This window comes from Ranitomeya variabilis, chromosome 2, assembly GCF_051348905.1.
Source record: "Ranitomeya variabilis isolate aRanVar5 chromosome 2, aRanVar5.hap1, whole genome shotgun sequence".
NCBI lineage: Eukaryota > Metazoa > Chordata > Amphibia > Anura > Dendrobatidae > Ranitomeya > Ranitomeya variabilis.
Genome location: NC_135233.1, coordinates 433,873,313 through 433,889,720, shown reverse-complemented (window position 1 = coordinate 433,889,720; position 16,408 = coordinate 433,873,313).

Below are 16,408 nucleotides of genomic sequence, written 5' to 3'. Positions count from 1 at the left end.
ATGATAGTGGTTATCTATTGTTAATACAATTGCAGTAGGTTTCGGTCTGCATTCCTTCATTTAGTTTCAAACCCTCTCATGTTCAGTTTGCTAAAAAATCCAAGTCTCAGATTTTTCTTTTGTAGGAACATCTCTCCAAGTAATACAGGCTGGACGTGAGATCTGTGAATCTCTCTCAGTAATATAGGCTGGATGAGAGCTCTGTGTGTCTCTCTCAGTATTATAGGGTGTATATGAGCTCTCTGTGTCTCCCTATATATATATAGGCTGGATGTGAGGTCAGTGTGTCTCTCCCAATAATATAGGCTGGATGTGAGGTCAGTGTGTCTCTCCCAATAATATAGGCTGGATGTGAGCTCTGTGTGTATCCTAGTAATATAGGCTGGGCAGAGCTCTGTGTGTCTATCCCAGTAATATAGGATGGATGTGAGCTCTTTGTGTCTCTCCCAGTAATATAGGCTGGATGTGAGCTCTGTGTGTCTCTACCAGTAATATAGGCTGGATGTGAGGTCAGTGTGTATCTCCCAGTAATATAGGCTGGATGTGAGCTCTGTGTGTCTCTCCCAGTAATATAGGCTGGATGTGAGGTCTGTGTGTCTCTCCCAGTGATATAGACTGGATGTGAGCTCTGTGTGTATCCTAGTAATATAGGCTGGGCAGAGTTCTGTGTGTCTCTCCCAGTAATATATGATGGATGTGAGGTCTGTGTGTCTCTCCCAGTAATATAGGTTGGATGTGAGGTCTGTGTGTCTCTCCCAATAATATAGGCTGGATGTGAGGTCTGTGTGTCTCTCAGTAATATAGGATGGATGTGAGGTCTGTGTGTCTCTCCCAGTAATAAAGGCTGGATGTGAGCTCTGTGTGTATCCTAGTAATATAGGCTGGGCAGAGCTCTGTGTGTCTCTCCCAGTAATATAGGCTGGATGTGAGCTCTGTGTGTCTCTCTCAGTATTATAGGGTGTATATGAGCTCTCTGTGTCTCCCTATATATATATAGGCTGGATGTGGGGTCAGTGTGTCTCTCCCAGTAATATAGGCTGGATGTGAGCTCTGTGTGTCTCTACCAGTAATATAGGCTGCATGTGAGGTCAGTGTGTATCTCCCAGTAATATAGGCTGGATGTGAGCTCTGTGTGTCTCTCCCAGTAATATAGGCTGGATGTGAGGTCTGTGTGTCTCTCCCAGTGATATAGACTGGATGTGAGCTCTGTGTGTATCCTAGTAATATAGGCTGGGCAGAGTTCTGTGTGTCTCTCCCAGTAATATATGATGGATGTGAGGTCTGTGTGTCTCTCCCAGTAATATAGGTTGGATGTGAGGTCTGTGTGTCTCTCCCAATAATATAGGCTGGATGTGAGGTCTGTGTGTCTCTCAATAATATAGGATGGATGTGAGGTCTGTGTGTCTCTCCCAGTAATAAAGGCTGGATGTGAGCTCTGTGTGTATCCTAGTAATATAGGCTGGGCAGAGCTCTTTGTGTCTCTCCCAGTAATATAGGATGGATGTGAGCTCTGTGTGTCTCTCCCAGTAATATAGGCTGGATGTGAGGTCAGTGTGTCTCTCCTAGTAATAAAGGCTGGATGTGAGGTCAGTGTGTCTCTCCCAGTAATATAGGCTGGATGTGAGCTCTGTATGTCTCTCCTAGTAATATAGGCTGGATGTGAGCTCTGTGTGTATCCTAGTAATATAGGCTGGGCAGAGCTCTGTGTGTCTCTCCCAGTAATATAGGATGGATGTGAGCGCTGTGTGTCTCTCCCAGTAATATAGGCTGGATGTGAGGTGTGTGTGTCTCCCCCAGTAATATAGGCTGGATGTGAGGTCTGTGTGTCTCTCCCAGTAATATAGGCTGGATGTGAGCTCTATGTCTCTCTACCAATAATATAGACTGTATGTGAGGACTGTGTATCCCTTCCGGTAATATAGGCTGTACATTAGATCTGAGTGTATTTTCCAGTAACACAGGCAAGATGTGAGGTCTCTGTGCCCCTCCCAATAATATAGGCAGATGTAAGGTCTGTGTGCACGTGCATCCAGGAGGCTGGTGTCTTCATTAGCTCATATATTGCACAGCTTCTATCCTGCACTTATCTCCTCTTCAATTGCTTTCTTCCTAACTAATGTCTTTTTTCTCTGCCTTCCCTGAGAGTGCAAATACTTTTCCCTCTCTAAATGTTGGTGATCTATGTAGAACCCCCTTTACTACTCTGCTGTGGTATTTATCACTGAGAAAATAGAGGGAGGAGCAGAGAGCTATCAGGAGCAGGAGGTTTGATGGATTTATATCACTTTTGCAGAACACTCTTTAGATAAGAACTTAAAGACACTCTGCAACAGAAAATTGTAGATTTTTGTATTTATTCATTTATTTTTTAATGAAGATTATTTTGAAAAGTTTCTTAACTTTTCATTAGGAAGCAAATGAACAATACAAAAATGTGGATAGGTGTACGGCATGTAATAATGCACAAGTTCCAGATTACTCCCAGTCTGAACCATATTTTGCACACCGTCACTTCTTAAATAGTTTTGCACTCAATTAACCAACTATTGTCTCTAGATTGATTTTTTTCTTATCAATGAATGCAAAAAAAAAAAAATAAATAATAATAATAAAAAAATAAAATCTGCAATAACTTAATTAGGAGGGAGCCTGTCGGCTTTCTAATCTCCCTTCGAAACAATGTTTCTTTTGTTAGAAACTTTCAGCCACAGAGCGGAATTGTAAAGAGTGGAATGAAAGTGTCATTAGTCTTGTAGTTTGTAACAACTTCTGCAATTGCATGATAAGAATGACAAATACAGGAGATGTGAGCGGCACCTTCATTCTAATACCTGCATTTTCCAGTCCCGGGAAGCTTTGTCTTGGAGCAGCGGGTGCATTGTTGATTCTAGAACAATGCACGGCACAATGCGGCGCGCACTGTACGGGAATGGCTGCCCGCTGGGTCTGATTACACAGGTTGCTGTTTCTGTTGAGACTTCACTCTCTGCTCCATTGAGTTTTATTCGTATTTATTCCATTTCTCATCAGCAGCCGCCTATCGCAAACTTATTTCCTACTTTTGGCCTTTTGGGTGTTGTGGCATAAAAATTATCTTTTTGCAGAAGTGTTGATTTAATAACACTGTCGAGAATTGTCTTCCCCGGGATTCGAAAAAAGAATAGAAATGCCGACTCGGAGATGAATTGTTGCGGATTTTTTATTTTTATTTTTTTTTTGTATATTTTCTTCTAGGGGCATTACGGAAACACAAATATATTGAAAACTTTTGCCGCAATGTGAATTTCCAGGGAATGAATACAATGTAATTGTATAATAACTTTTTTTTTCCCCCCTCCGTTGAGTTATAGTAGAGTTACCTTACTCGGCGAAGAGAAGGAATAAAATATTCTGGAGAGTATTACGACTTTATTAAATAAAAGTCTTGGAAAATAATTAGGAACAGATGGGTTATTATTAGACAATATGTTTTCTGAAGGCCTTTCAGGATAAGGCACCAGAACAACCTCCAGGTGCCGCCATATTGTGCTGCACTATGTGCCGTATGGATGGTGCTATTCTCCTGCACTAACAATGCTCCTAGGAAGGGAGCAGATCAGCTCATCAGGTATCCAATGGAGGACTGCAAAAAAAAAAAAAATATGGGAAGAAATCAGAGGATTATGGAGATACAGTAAGGCTGTGTTCACACATTGCGTTTCTTTTTTTTTTTTTGCAGTTTTTTTTTATGCTTTTCACAGTACCAGCAAAGTCTATGAGATTTCAGAAATCTCCTGCACGCAGCTTGTTTTTTTTTTCTTGACTGTTTTGTCAGTAGAGCTTGGCTTTTGCAAAATGCAGCATGTCACTTCTTTCAGTGTTTTTTTTTAAGCATTTTTGCAGTTTTTCACCTATTAAAAGCAGTGGGTATTGCAAAAATGCTGCAAAAACGCTGCAGAAAAACGCAGGTGTCAGGTTTTACTGCATTTTTTGGTGCCAAAACCTGATGAAGTTGAATCAGATTTTTTTTTTGCGCTAAACTTTATCAGCATGCACAAGAGACAAATGTAGTGGCAAAGATGCAGTATCAAAATTAAACAAAAAACACAGCAAAAACTAAGCAAAAATGCTGGAAAAACTAAGAAAAACACAGCAAAAACTAAGCAAAAACACAGCAAAAACTAAGAAAACGCTAAGAAAACACAGCAAAAACTCAGCAAAAACACAGCAAAAACTAAGAAAAAACTAAGAAAAACACAGCAAAAACACAGCAAAAACTAAGAAAAACACAGCAAAAACACAGCAAAAACTAAGAAAAAACTAAGAAAGACAGCAAAAAATAAGAAAAAATTAAGTAAAATACAGCAAAAATTAAGCAAAATCTGCTGTTTGTAAGCAGCTTAAACACAACTTAAAGTTGGCATAAAAAATGCATCAAAAATGCAATGTGTGAACATAGCCTAAGGGTCCTCCATACATTTTTAATGTGAGAGCTTCAAAAATCTGCATATAAAAGACTCTAAAAGCAAAGCAAAAGTTGCATAGTAGAAGTGTCTGCAAAATGTATAGCTATCTGTGGAAGTGTTGCTCTTCTGGAAGTTTTGACAACGGCACTTAGGGTGCTTTCACACTAGCGTCATACGACGCATGTCGCAATGCGTCATTTTGGAGAAAAAACACATCCTGCAAAATTGCCTGCAGGATGCGTTTTTTCTCCATACACTTGTATTAGCGATGCATTGCGACGCATTGCCACACGTTGCATCCGTCGTGCGACGGATGTGTCATGTTGCGTCGGACCGTCGGCACAAAAAAAGTTACATGTAACGTTTTTTTGTGCGTCGTGTCCGCCATTTCCGACCGCGCATGCGCAGCCGGATCTCCGCCCCCGCCTCCCCGCACCTCACAATGGGGCAGCGGATGCGTTGTAAAACTGCATCTGCTGCCCCCGTTGTTTTTTTTTTCACAGTATGCGTCGGTACGTCGGCACGTCGCATTGCGACATGCGTCGTACGACACTAGTGTGAAAGTAGCCTTAAATGGAGCCATTTCGGCACCCATCAACCCCCTGACATAAATGCGGGGTGAAGGCTTCTTAAAATAGTTTCTCGTTTCTTCTATATACTGAGACACTGCAGCATTGCAGTATGTAGAAGATGTGATTGAACAGTCACAGGTTTCAGTCCCCTAAGGAGGCAAAAAAATAAAATAAAAGAGAAGAAAAATTTACTTAAAAATATAAAAAAATAACAACAGTAAAAGAAAAAAGAAAAACAGCAATCTCTCTACTTTTGCTAGTTCAAAAATAAATTCAGGAAAAAAGCAAACATTTGTCTGTAAAAGTCCAATGTATAAAGATAAAATATCGAAATGCTAAAATTACCATTTTTTTGTTTGCCATATCTTCCAACACAAAATGCAAAAGGTTCAACATACTGCACATACCAAAAAATACTACCAATAAAAAAAAAACTATCGCTTGGGATGCAAAAAATAAACTTGCTAAAAAAAAATACTAAATGTTACAAATCTCAAGAAATGGAGACTCAAACCCGAAAACTTTCTTTAAAACGTTCAGAAATTAATTCACCATTATATTAAAAAAAAAAAAAAAAAAAAAACTATACAAATTTGTTATTGCCAAATCACACTGACCTGATAAATCAGGTTACCGGGTCATTTTTATGGCAAAATGGAGGCTGTGTAAGTAAAAGTTAAAAATACAATGGTGGAGTTGAGGGCTATTTTTACTTTTTCAACACACTTGGATTTTTTTTTTCCATTTTTTCAACAAATTATACGGTAAACTGGATGATGTAATTGAAAACTCCTCCTGCAGAATACGAGCCCTTATATAACTATTTTCATGGAGGAAGGGGTGAAAAATTAAGAAAAACAAAAAAGAGAAAATCGCCTTATTGGGAAGGGGTTAATATGATATGCAAATAAACAGATTTTTCTGATAAATACATACGGATTTGTGCCTTGTAGTGTACTATAGTTCTGAGTGAATTAAGTGTTAATGAGCATGTGCAAACATTGCTCTATTAGCCGCCCATATTTGGAAGCACGGCTGCACATGCTCACTAACACTTAATTCGCAAGATGAATTTTAAATCTCTTGTATTCAGGATCAGTGGGGCTCTAAAAATTCGTGAACCCCCAGTAATCATACATTTATAATCTATGTTGCAATTAGGTGAAAAATGTTGTTTATGGGAAAACCAAAATCCACACAGGAAGGAAGTGCTTTGAATTTTATCAACTAATACGCCCACTTTTTAGGATGGACTTACATAAACCCTTCCACTTTGAATTTTACCAACTAATATGCCCACTTTTTAGGACGGGCTTACATAAACCCTTCCGCTTTGGATTTTACCCACTGATACGCCCACTTTTTAGGACGGGCTTACATAAACCCTTCCGCTTTGGATTTTATCTACTGATACGCCCACATTTTAGGACAGGCTTACATTAAACCCTTCCCCTTTGACATGAAATCTATGTGAATTTTGCTGGATTATTTCCAATACTGAGGTCAGTCCTGGCTGATTTGGGATCCCCAAAGTGATTTTGCATCCTATCTCTTTTTCATTTCCTAATATGTGAAAAACGTTGGCAGCAGAAATATTAGCAAAACCAGATTTTAATATTTTCGTCTTTATGTATAAAAAGGGAATAATAGACGTCTGGAGCAGCAGAGAGTCGCTCAGGCCGACATTTAATAAAGATATGCATGATTTATCTATAATCCCCCCCCCTTATAAACAGCACGCGCTCCTCCGGTCTCCCTCTATTGCTTTGATTTACTATGTCCTGTCATGCCTTGTGTATCTCCCAATTGATGAATATGACATGCTCCTGACAACATTGGAAATTTATGTCTCTATTCTATTTTTTTTTTAAGGCGCCTTATATAAGCGATAATTGTGCGGGAAGATTAGATCCGTTTACAAGGTCCGAGCTTCTCTGTGTATATTATGTACAGTGCCAGTGATAGGGACCTGGCGAATGTACATAACATGGAAAAACAAAGACCAAACCGACAAATTACTTATGCATCCAGACTATTGGAGCCCATGGCCCCTTGGGGCCCACAGCCAATGGACTGATTTACAGCTCTAGTGCTAATAAAAGTTTAACCCCTTCCCGACGAGGCGATTTTCTATTTTGCCACTTTCGCTTTTTCCTCCCCTTTGTCTAAGACCGATAACTTTTTTATTTTTCTGTCGAAATAACCAAATGAGGGCTTGCTTTTGTGCAGGACCAATAGTACTTTTGAATGACACCATTCATTTTATTATGTGATGTACTAGAAAGCTTAAAAAAAAAAATCCAAATGAGCAAAATGGCAAAAAAATTAAAAAAAAACGCAATTTTGCAGTCGCTTTGGTTTGTTTTTATTTACCATCTTAACTTTACAGTAAAACTAACCTGGTATTATGATTGTCCAGGTCAGTACGATTCTGCAGATACCACCCCCTCCTGCCAGCGCATTTAACCGGTTAACAGTTCTGCTCTGCCCGCAGCAGTTAGAAGCAGATTATGGCTGAATAATTCAACCATCATCTGCTGGGAAAAATGTGGGCTCAAGATTGCAAAAGTAAGGGAGCCGGCATATGATGTAACTGTACGTCTTATGTCAGTAAGGGGTTAAAGAGATTGTACAGGATAAGAAAGCCTCCTTCTAGAAACAGCGGCACCCCTGTCTATGGGATGTGTCTGGTATTGCTTCACTTTGCAGGACACCGGGCTGAACTGGATTGACTGCAATACCACATATGACCCATAGGTAGGGGTGGCGCATTTTTGAAAGGAAACAGCCATGTTTTTCTAACTCTGTATAAAAAGTTCAGGTCAGAACTTACATTCATTGGTTCCTCCAGAAATGACTCAGTTACCTAGAAGGAATGTTTTTTTTACCCTCCTTCCTACAAAGAGCTCACAACTTGGGAATATTTAGGACAATTTTCCATGCAAAATTGGAGACATAGAAGGTGGCTACACAAAGTCACTCTCTCTCTCTCTCTCGCTCTCTCACTCTGGGCTACATGGACAACTCATAGATTTCATTGGAAAAGGTGTAATTCTTCTTTTTTCCTGCGGGTGTAATAAATTATAGGGGATAACTCAGGAGACTCTTTGCGTGGAACAAGACAACTACAGGACACAGTTTTATAAGTGGTAAAGTCTATATTATCACACGGTGATTCAAACAGGTGCAGAGAGAAACTCAAGTCCACAACACTTGGTGCAAATAATAAACGCAGCTTAGCAGTCTATAGGAAACTTCAGAGGGAAATGCAATCAAGCAGAAAGTCTATGAAGCACAGTTATTCTTGAGGAAACTTGACACGAATAAATCCTTGTCTTAGTCCAAACACAGATAGATATGCTTATAAGGCAGTTCAAATCATCTTTTAGCTCAACCAGGGAGGCCTGGTTAATAGTCTCATGTTATTGCAGAGCAGCAGAAGCTTACATGTCCAGCAAATGCAGATGAAGTGAACACGAGCAGCAGATGAAGGAGGATTACTGGAAACTTGTGTATACAGCAGGAACTCAGAGCAGAGTAGCAGGATCACCACACAGGTTCACAGGAGCAGGTGTATAGCCAGGGAGTCATCAGAGGTCAGGAGCTGGATGCAAGGCAGAATACTCTAGCACAGACTGAAGGCTGGGGTGGAGTTTTATAGCAGGAAGACACAGTGCACATGAGACCAAAGACGCCATCTTGGAAAAGGGCAGTAATGCACAAAAGGTAAAAAATGTTCGGAGTCCTGACATTACTCCCTCCTTAGAAGCGGCCTCAGGACGATCCTGGACCTGGTTTCTCAGGGAATCTCTGATGAAAACGAGAAATGTTCTGTTGGGCATTGATGTTTTCCACAGGTTCCCAAGAGTCTTCCTCAGGGGGATATCTGTCACGGGGGAACTAGGTGAGCGAGAGCTAATAACCCGGGCCCCTGCAATTTCCCTCAGACTAGGGAAATCCTGACTGACCCTCTACCTGGAGTTTACACTGATGGTGTGCATGTCCAGGCCTCGAACCTCACCCTGTCTCCTGTTTCAACCCTAGCCTGAAACCTTCGCCCACCACCCAGTGAAGAGGTAATACACCAATACCCACAGTTAGCACATACAAGGATAAAGGAAAATATACACCACGCCGCAGTCACTCAGGAATACATTATAAATGTGCAGGGCAAAATAAATACAAATATAGGAAGGAGTAAATAAGACTAAGGAAAATACACCACCAGCAATGAACCTCCAACAACCAGCTCTCCACTCCAGACCGAGATAACAACGCACAAGACAGAAGCTATAATCAGCGACGCCCAATGATCAGGAGAACTATTTAAAGGCAATGGGCATGGCCCAGCTTCCAGTCCGAGGATCAGGTAAATTAACCCCGGAACAGCTAGATAAAATCTAGCCGACGCCAATGAGCAAATAGTGGTCAAAAGTGGAATTACCGCTGTCTGTCGAACGACCTGGTCTGAACAGCGTCCGACATGACAATATCCCAGCCATCTTATCAGATATTGTAGCCGATTCCTGCGAATCCTGGAATCAATAATTTCCTCCACCACAAATTGTTCTTGCCCATCAATCACCACAGGCTGCGGAGGTGGCACAACACGTCCCTGGAAGGTATTAGGAGATACAGGCTTTAGTAAAGATACATGAAAAACTGGGTGTACCTTCATTGTCCTAGGCAGCTTCAGCCGGCAGGCCACAGAGCTCACAATACCGTTGATCTTGAAAGGGCCAATGAATTTCTGTCCAAGTTTTTGTGAAGGAATGTTTAACTTCAGATTCTTAGTTGCTAACCACACGGAATCTCCTACCTTGAACATGGGTGCAGGTTTACGGAATCTGTCAGCCGATCTCTTATAACGTTCTTGAGCTGTGGTCAGGGATTCCTTCAGAACCTCCAGATTTTGCCTCATCGCAGTCAGCCTTTCCTCCACTGCCGGAACCGGAAAATTAATTGAAGACCTAGGTAAGATACAAGGATGATAACCCAGATTGGCAAAGAAAGGTGTAAATTTAGTGGAGGCGCACTGAGAATTAGTATATGAAAATTCGGCTAACGGCAGCAACTCCAACCAATCATCCTGGAGTGGGCTGACATAGCATCTTAGATATTGTTCCAGCGTCTGGTTGGTACGCTCAGTCTGACCATTTGTCTGGGGATGGTAAGCAGAAGAGAGACAGACATTAATATTGAGTACAGAGCAAAACACCTTCCAGAATCTTGAAGTGAACTGTACTCCACGGTCAGAGATGATCTCATCCGGAACCCCATGCAACCGAAAGACATTTTGTATAACCAAGTTCACTGTATCTTTAGCTGAGGGGAGGCCAGTGCACGGAACGAAATGAGCAGCTTTAGTCAGGCAATCAACTACCACCATGATTGTATTCATGCCCTCCGAGGTAGGCAGCTCCACAATAAAGTCCATTGATATAGACCCCCAAGGGCGGGACAGAACAGGTAATGGTTGTAGAAGACCCGTAGGTGCCACATGAGGAGTCTTGTAACGGGCACATACCTCGCAAGAGAGAACATAGTCCTTGGTATCCTTCAGGCAAGTTGGCCACCAGAAGAATCGGCTCAGGAACTCTTGTGTCTTCTGTACCCCCCTGTGACCAGCCAGCTTGGAGTCATGTACCAACTTGAGGATCTACAGACGGATGACCTCAGGGACGTAGATACGTCGATCTCTGAACCACATGCCACCCTTAAAGACAAGATTAATATCCACAGGTGGGTTGGCCACAAATACATCACCTTCATAGGCCTCCCTGCACTCCTTCCACAAGTCCTGATCGTGGATAACTCTGATGAAATTGGAATCAGATAGAATGGTCTTGGACGGGGCTCCAGGTACGGAATCCGCAGCATGGATTCGGGATAAAGCATCAGCCTTCCCATTACGAGAACCTGGACGGTACGAGATAACAAAGTTAAATTGATTTAAAAATAAGTTCCAATGAGCCTGACGAGGAGAAAGACATCTAGCGGATCTAAGGAACTCTAAATTGCGATGGTCAGTTAGCACTATGATCTGTTGTGCAGCTCCTTGCAGATGATGCCTCCATTCTTTGAAAGCCCCAATAATAGCCAGCAATTCCTTGTCTCCCACATCGTAATTCTTCTCTGCTGAGGTTAGTCTATGGGAAAAGAAAGCACAAGGATGTAGCAGACCCTTCTCTCCAGTTCTTTGGGAGAGAATAGCCCCCAAAGCATTATCAGAAGCGTCCACCTCCACAATGAAAGGATGTGTTGGGTCTGGGTGTATCAACAGCGGTGCTGATGTGAAACAGATCTTAAGCCGATCAAAAGCTTCTTGAGCCTGTGATGACCACTTAAAGGGCTTTTCCTTCTTTGTCAGGGAAGTAATGGGACGGACAATATCTGAAAAATTTTGAATGAAGCGTCTGTAGAAATTTGCAAAACCAATAAAACGTTGGACCTCCTTAATGTTCTTGGGTACCGGCCAGTCAAGGATAGCCTGAATCTTACCAGATTCCATGTTCAGCCGCTGGGGAGAGATGATACAACCTAAGAACTGTATCTCAGAATGATGGAACTCGCATTTCTCCGGCTTAATATACAGATGGTTCTCTTTCAGATGTCTTAAAACAGTTTTGACATGTTCTTCATGTTTCTGTAGAGAGTCAGAAAAGATTAGTATATCGTCCAAATAGATCACTACAAACTGGTCCAACAAATCTCTGAAAATGTCATTAGTAAGGTGCTGAAACATTGCAGGGGCGTTACAAAGCCCGAAGGGCATCACAAGAGATTCAAAGTGTCCATACCGGCATCTGAATGCTGTCTTCCACTCATCCCCTGGATGAATACGCACCAAATTATAAGCCCCACGAAGATCCAGTTTAGAGAACACCTTAGCATGGCGGACTCTTTCCAGTAATTCGGGAATCAGAGGCAAAGGGTAATGGTTTCGTACGGTTACCTTATTGAGTTCCCGATAGTCAACACAGGGTCTCAGGGTCCCATCCTTCTTCTTTACAAAAAAGATAGGTGCCCCTGCTGGTGAGGAAGAAGGATGTATGAAGCCTTTGGCCAGATTTTCATCAATATACTCCTTTAAGGCTTGAAGCTCAGGTCCCGCAAAAGGGTATACGTTACCAAAAGGAATAGCTGCCCCAGGAAGCAACTCAATGGGACAGTCATAATGTGTGGAGGAAGCTGATCTGCATTCTTCTTGTCACAGATGTCAGAGAACTCTTTATATGCTGGAGGTAAAGAAAATACCTGTACATGTGGTTCCGAAGCCGTGGACTCAGGGACAGCTTCTGTTAGCGCTGAGTTGCTCCTTGTTGGGAAGATAATCTCCTTGATCTCCCAGTCGATAATTGGGTTCTGAGAACGCAACCAAGGAATGCCTAAAATCACAGGAAAATGAGAAGAAATTAGCAAGAAAGAAAGTTGCTCCTGGTGATTAGGCTCCAACAAAATTTCAAGGGGTACGTCTCCTGATCCACAGGCCCAGAGATTAAAGGTGACCCATCCACTGTTTCCATGGTAATTGGAGAGGCTCTTTGCTGAATTTCAATACCATGTTCCTTGGCAAATGCGATATCCATGAAATTGCCACCTGCACCAGTCAATCATAGCTGCACTGGAAATCCACTGTCCTGAACACAGGATCTTAATAGGGAGAGAAAAGTGAGAGTTCTTTTCCTTCAGCTCCTTGGGGGGTGAAGTCATAGAAAGTGAATGGAATACAGCGTTTAAAGGCAGGCTACATTCAGAGATGTCAGATTCATCATCACAGTTGTAATACTCCCCTATTGCTGCTAACACCTTGTTAGGCCGTCTAGGACACTTAGGACAATTGATCAAGAAGTGGTCAGACTGACCACAGTAGAAACATAGACTCTCACGAAGGCGATGCTCCCGGCGCTCATTGATCTCGTGCCTCTGAATGGAATCAATTTGCATGGGCACCTCCTCCACCTCCCGAGAGGTTTTACCTGCAGGCTCTTTGGAAGGAAGGGAAAAGTTAGAAACATGGTTATATGCAGCAAATTTCTCCTGCCTACGCTCAGTAAGGCGAATGTCTATGCGAACACAATGCTGTATAAATGTCTCTAGCTCTTGTGGTTACTCAGAGCGGCTAGTTCATCTTTTACAATACTAGACAGACCCCTTTTAAAAATAGGCATTTGTGCATAACTGTCCCAATTGGTATCTACCGCTAATCTCCTGAATTCAGTGGCATACTCAACAGAACATTTAGCCTGGCGTAAAGACAACAAAGCAGATTCAGCGGTTGCACGGCGATTAGGGTCATCAAACATTAGTGCCATAGCATCCAAGAAATCATCCAAGTTATTTAACCGTGGGTCACGAGACTCAATCATTGGATTCGCCCAGGCGAGCACTCGTGCGGTCAGCAGCATTATTACACACAATACTTTGGATCTATCATTAGGAAAACGATCAGCATGCACATCAAAATATAGCATACATTGATTCACAAAGCCATGAAATTTGTCGCGATCACCATTAAATCTGAATGGGGGCAACTTAGGTGGGCTAGCTGGTGGCGGTTGCCCAGAGGGTAAAGTCACTTTTGCAGCTATTTGCGTGCTTATGTCCTGAAAAGCCCATCCATACTGGGACTCTATGCCAGCAAGTTTGTTTTCCTGGGCTGCCATGCAGTTGCTTAAGTCCTGCAAAATTTGTCCAAACACTTGTTGATTGTTTTCAAAGCTTCCAAACTTCTTTTGCAGACCTTCCACATCTTTCTGCAGTGATCTAATTATGGAAAACACCTGCTCTATTCTGCTTTCTGCAGTCATAGTTCCAGCCGTCTCCCTTTTTTATGGCTAGAGTATCCTGTAATACTTATAGGGGATAACTCAGGAGACTCTTTGCGTGGAACAAGACAACTACAGGACACAGTTTTATAAGTGGTAAAGTCTATATTATCACACGGTGATTCAAACAGGTGCAGAGAGAAACTCAAGTCCACAACACTTGCTGCAAATAATAAACGCAGCTTAGCAGTCTATAGGAAACTTCAGAGGGAAATGCAATCAAGCAGAAAGTCTATGAAGCGCAGTTATTCTTGAGGAAACTTGACATGAATAAATCCTTGTCTTAGTCCAAACACAGATAGATATGCTTATAAGGCAGTTCAAATCATATCTTAGCTCAACCAGGGAGGCCTGCTTAATAGTCTCAGGTTATTGCAGAGCAGCAGAAGCTTACATGTCCAGCAAATGCAGATGAAGTGAACACGAGTAGCAGATGAAGGAGGATTACTGGAAACTTGTGTATGCAGCAGGAACTCAGAGCAGAGTAGCAGCATCACCACACAGTTTCGCAGGAGCAGGTGTATAGCCAGGGAGTAATCAGAGGTCAGGAGCTGGATGCAAGGCAGAATACTCTAGCACAGACTGAAGGCTGAGGTGGAGTTTTATAGCAGGAAGACACAGTGCACATGAGACCAAAGACGCCATCTTGGAAAAGGGCAGTAATGCACAAAAGGTAAAAAAAATGTTCAAAGTCCTGACAGCGGGAGTGCTGTAGGGATATTGAACACTTAATGTAAGGTTTTCTGACAGATAGCTGGAGCTACAGGCGCACCCAAAGACCAGCTTAGACCAGCTTAAAATTGGAAGACCCCTTTCACAGGTCCAAAAATAGGTAATGGAAGGTTTTTGACTTGGATACCTCTTTAACGTCAGCATCGCAATTAAAGCAATGTCGAGAATTAAGGCTGGACTGTTATCATTATAACACATGTTATAATATTATTATTATTATTATTATTATTATTATTATTAATAATGATGATTAAGTTGGGTCTTCAGAAATCACTAATGTAAATATAAAGTCTTCTGGGAATTTCTCTCTTCTCGTCTGCTCCGACTTGAGTGACCTTGCCAGGGTTTTACATGGCAGGAGCAGACTGTCAGTGTAATCAGCAATCTAAATAAAGCTTGAAAAAATCAAAGTGAAGCCAGCGCATTAAATATTCTGTTTACCGAGACGCGGAGTCTGTCCTTGGCATTGAATATGTACATGCAGATATATTCCCTTCCCGCTGGCGAAGTGTTTAACTCTCAAATTACTGGCCCCAGGGACATACTAATAATTAAAAGTGGTTTTACATTTTTCTACTCTGATTTTTAATTTTTTTTGCAAAGACTTGTTGGCTTGTTTTGTTTTGTTTGTTTTTAATGGGTTTTTACATAACTCAAAAATTTACTGAACAAAAAAACTGTACAAGTAATAAAAAAAAGTAATAACCACAGGAGCAAAAATAATAGATGCAAAAATAATTAGAAATAGGGAATATTTGCCCCAAATTGAAGGGGGATATCTATCCACTAATTGCTAAAAGCTGTAAAAATAGACAGTGACATTCATATTACCGATCCTTTCCGCTCCCATGCTGCAACATTCCTGTCTCTGTCCAGCTACAGCCAATCACTGATTGAAGGTAGGACCTCAGGGTGTCAGCTGAAGCCACTGATTGGCTGCAGCAGGATACAGTCAAGAATGTGGCATGGGAGCATAAAGGATTGATAAGGTGAGTATTTTTCAGTTTGTTACTTTGTAGCATTCTACAATTTAAAGGGATTGGAATCTCCTTTGAAGGTAACTTTCACGTAGACTATTCATGTCCATAGTCCATTGCCCAGGCTCAGGAGGAAGTATTAATCAGGATGCGAAACTCTTGATTGAATGGACACCATGCTGTACTAAATTTGCCTTTTGGTGGCCTTTATAGGGTAAATATGCAGAAACCCTCGCGGTTCCATACTCGAGGTTGCGCACCGACTAGCTTCTCATCCACTTTTCTTAACAGTGCATTGAAGGAAAAAGGAAAGGTTGCTAGTCGGTATATGAACATAAGTTTCCAATTTGTATACTTGGAGCCATGTGACAACAGTTTGAGCAAGCAAGAGAGCTAAATCTTGACAGTGTTCTCACGTCACACTGTCAGGATTCAGCAATCTGCAGTCACATAGAGTGACTGCAGACTTTTAGCGGAAGCCCTGAAAACCCCTTTAAAGTATAAATTCCAGTTACAACTTTTTAATATAGTGCATGTCCATAAACGTCTTCCACATTGGTAGCAGTCTAGATCCTCATACCCCTACTGATCCCTCAAAATATCACCCCAGATCACTCACTTTAGGAGGTGGAACAGCTCAGCTCGTGCATATGAGTGTGCTCAAAAAGGGCTCTTAGGGAAGCAAATTAAAAAAAAAGAATCAAAGAGAGGCAAAAAGACAAATAGTGCAGCTTTCTAGTAAGTGTTAGTTTCACCCAGTAGCTGGATTCACAGCTACACTGCTCAGTACTGCGGTATGATGTCCTCAATCCTGTTTCTGAACAAGTGTTACATACAAATAGGAGATGTGCTGT